Here is a 4,556-nt window from a genome sequence, read left to right on the forward strand (position 1 = left end):
CGAGAGCTGAGATTGCATCGCCCAGAAATGCAGCTTGTGACGTCACCGTGAAAGGCATTGGATGAAAAAAAGCATTGGATACAGCTCAGATTGCATCTGCACCAAGTCTGCAGTCAGACCCCTTTTTCTAATTCAGCTTCAGTGTCAGAATTGTTTCAAATTGAATTGAAAATTAAGCACATCACTTGTTTTATGACATATTGTTTGTGAGTCGTCAACAAGGCTAGAAGCAGCCTACAACATGTTCAATAAGTCTACACTTTTGCCTAAAATGGTTCGTTCACTAAATTATTAAATCATAGTCTCCAGTTTATTCCAGTTAATAAATTTAGCCATCTGAATTAAGAGAACAACTTCCAGATCATACAATTTATTTTATAATTTGTAAGGGATTATTTGTTAAGCAGAGGTTTTAATCTTTTATTCTCAGATCTGGAAAATGCAATGTTTTACAGTTTTTTTTAGTAAAAACTCAATTTATACTGTAAAAGTGTAATTAAAATTAACATTATAAATAGGTCTATATTTCTCTGTATAAAACTTTTATTGCTTCAATTATTTTTCTTCAGCTTAGTCCCTTTATTCATCAGGGGTCGCCACAGCGGAATGAATCGCTAACTTATCCAGCATGTGTTTTATGCAGTGAATGCCCCTCCATTAATCCTCTTTTGTATAATTTATTTTATACTATGTATTTGTGTTCTTTATACTAATTCGTTTATTTATATTCATAAAATGTTGGATTTTACTGTAGTGAATTTTGTGTGTAATTTTCTGTAATTTTTGTTTTTCTCTGCCCTTACAGTGCCCAAGGGGGAGTCAGGACCCCATTTGTAAACCTCTTATTACATTAATACTAGATCACTTTCACCTTTTGATTTATACATTTCCTTTTTCTTACAATGATAACTTACAGGCCCATAGCCACGGGGGTGGGGGGATGGGGGGGTTGGGTGGTTTGAAAGACCACTGACAAAGGTCCAAAATTTGCCCCATAGATGAGCTAGTTTATCTTATTTAACTATGCCAGCATTAATTGTGGAAATAACCCATGAAACGTTTTAAGACCGCGCAGAATCTGATGTTTTACTTTTTTATTATTCAAATGGCCAAATTCTGACTGAGGAAAGTGGAATGTTTTGGCCAGTTTGTTATTTCCCTATAGGCTACCATTTTTCAAATGATATATGATGCAATAAATTTGGATTTTAATCTATAGGAAATATTTTTGGTACATCAAAAAGTGTAATTATAGTGACCATCCAACAAGCTTATCTAGCTATAAATTGTGCTTAAAATGTCAAGAAATTGAATGTTTTAACCTCATAGTTAAACAGAAAATGAGGTGAATATCTGCAAAAAAAGTCTATTTTTTGAGAAAAAAAATTCTATTTTTTGAGAAAAAAGTCCCACCACTTTCACCAGGCTGGCTTCGGGACTGACTTACATATTTGAAAAAAAATAAATCTCTATAATAAAGTATGTCAAATTGGCATTTTGCGTAGTTTCTTCCTTTTCCCGCTAGAGAGCAGTGTTGTACAAAAAATGTTGTAATCAAGTCAAGGTAAATTCATCTAATACAGTTAATTTAAACCAGGAGCCATTAGAGTTTTTTAACTTACAAGATTGTATTGATATTTTAAACAGGTATTTTGAGGGAAGGAACTTACAATGAAGAAACTACATGATGTGAGGACGTGTGATTGGGCATGCAGGGGCAGGTAAGTGTTCAGAAGAAAACTGCTTGCAGAATGGCATACTTTCAATTATTATTCCTCAGAAATATTTACTTGCATGGTGACATGTTTCCACATTATTGTCCCATATTCACTGGAATTGAATATAAACCCCATGTCCCAATGATGCGATAAGTGTTATTAGCCTCCATCTGTTATTTTGACAAGATAAACTGTCACAAGCGGTTTATAACAGACTTTATAATCGGTTTAGTTTTTAAAATGGGATACAGAAGAAACGTCAAGTGTGATATGAAAACAGGAACTCTTTCACTGTGTGCGGCTAAAGATAAACTTCAACTTTCTCCTTTTGTTTCTTTGTTGAACAGAAGTGCTTGTTGATCTTTTTACTTTTTCTGTCTGTCTAAGGAAGTTCTCTGTTTTGTGCTTCAAAGTGTCTATTTATTGTACTCCATTATCAGTTATTCAGCATTTGAAGGAGACCTTATTTGTTAGCGTATTCCTGGTTACAAGGAATTACTAGACATGTCAGAACAGCTCTTGGTTTTACATGTTTCTTCGGGAAAGCCGTTTTGTCAGCTGGGTGGGTGATTCTTTTCAGTTGAAACTGTCAAGACTTGTAAGACAACTTTTACCACAGATGGTGTGGGACTGGTATATGTTGCCTATTTTTGTTCAACAACTTTGTACAATCAAATAACTTTCACAAACATATGCACAAACAGTTCTTGTTAGAAACAAAGTGTAAATGCAACTATGATTGTTTAATGTTAGGCCTATTTCCCTCGAATATTGTTGGGACATTTGTTTAAATCAGAAAATAAGTCAGGATCTGATTTTACAACCATTGGTCTCATGCATTTTCTTTGAATAGAGTTGATCAGGTTGTTGATGGCCTCATGTTGGTCCACTCCTCTTCAATGGTTGTATGAAGTTGCTGGATATTGGCAGAAACTGGAACACAGTTAATGTAGTAAACGTTACATATGAGCATGTCACCCAATTATGAACAATATACGATGAGTATGCTGGCCATGCAAGAACTGGGATGCTTTCAGCTTGTTGGAATTGTGTACAGATCCTTGCAACATGGGACCATGCAATATAAATAGCTCAACAATGGGCCTCAGGATCTGGTTGTATTTTTGACCATTCAAATTGCCATCAATAATACGCTGCAGCTGTGTTTGTTGTGCAAAACATACACCATCCCATACCATAACCCAACCACCACCAGGGGCTACTTGATTCACAAAAAAATTAACATCAACAAACCACTCACCCGACCTACACCATGCACACTGCATGTTATCTCTTCACTGTAAAAATTGGGATTCATCCATGAATAAAAGACCTCTCCAAAGTACCAGACGCCATCAAATGTGAGCATTTTCCCAGATTTATAAAGTCAGTTAAAGTAAACTCCTCTGGAACAATCCACCACAGAATTTAAATTTCTTGTAAACAATACCTTTAAAAACCCAGCTTGTTGTAGACGTTGCACATTATTTTGTAAAATAGACACATTCTGCAATTACTATAAATTATAATGACATGGATTTATGGAACTGACAACAACAAAAACAAAGAAAAAGCATAATGTATGGGATTTTGTAATATTGCTACTGTACGTTCCCACACTGTAAACAATTATATGATCAAGCCCTGACAGCATATGAACAGTTCAGTTGCAAAAACTTCTAAAAATCATTGAAAATTTCCTTCAAATTTCCTTCAAAATTAGCCATTTCATCAGACTCCTGTGTGTAGGTTCAGTTATTTAAAGTTTATTGCAAAAAATACACTCTTTTAAAGTTCTTATAAAATGAAATAACTTAACATAATCATAGGAGTCTGAGAAAAATGCTCATTTAGATGGAAATTTCAGATGGAACTTAAAGGTTTTTGCATCTGAACTCTTTATGTTTTAGGTCATTGTGACTTATTGAACTAAGTTAACTGTTCTAACTTATTGTTACAAGGTACGCTAGCTCTTTAAAGTCAGTTTAACAATATAAGTTCAATGGACTCGTAAGGTTAATTTGATTCAGCTTAAAATTTTAAGGCAACCTTTTTGCAGTGCAGACAGAGGGATGGATTTACAGTACCACTTTAAACAAACCAACATACCAGTCAGATCAGACTGGTATATGAGCTAAAACCAGTAAAGGTTTAAGATGTTCATCAAGGCTATATATAAATGTAGCTATATATGCAGCAGACTGAATGATTTTAATGCACAATGGAGAATGATTGCCCTCATGGAGTGTGTTCAAATCATATAATGCACTGTAAGCTCTGGATTATCCCATTTATACCAAGGTCACCTGTCACCACTGAGGGTTGTTTTTATTTATAATATACTGTAGTGTTTTTTAATTTTATTAATCTTTGGTAATTCAGTAGTCACTATGGTAAAATAACAATTATAGTAATATAAACAAATTACACAACAAAAACATGCAAGGCTATGATAGTAATTTTTGAAAATTGAATAACTGAATCTTATTATTATGATAGATAGATAGATAGATAGATAGATAGATAGATAGATAGATAGATAGATAGATAGATAGATAGATAGATAGTTAGATAGATAGATAGATAGATAGATAGATAGATAGATAGATAGATAGATAGATAGATAGATAGATAGATAGATAGATAGATAGATAGATAGATAGATAGATAGATAGATAGATAGATAGATAGATAGATAGATAGATAGATATTTTCTCGTTCTTTGGTATGTTTGTTCCTACATTCCTCAGATTCTCTACTGTGCACTGCTGTCTAAACAGTGGCACTTCTAAAGAGGCGGACTGTGAAGCAGTAACCGCGCTTCTTTATCTCCGCCTT

The sequence above is a fragment of the Danio rerio genome, chromosome 6 (assembly GCF_049306965.1).
Source record: "Danio rerio strain Tuebingen ecotype United States chromosome 6, GRCz12tu, whole genome shotgun sequence".
NCBI classification, from domain to species: domain Eukaryota; kingdom Metazoa; phylum Chordata; class Actinopteri; order Cypriniformes; family Danionidae; genus Danio; species Danio rerio.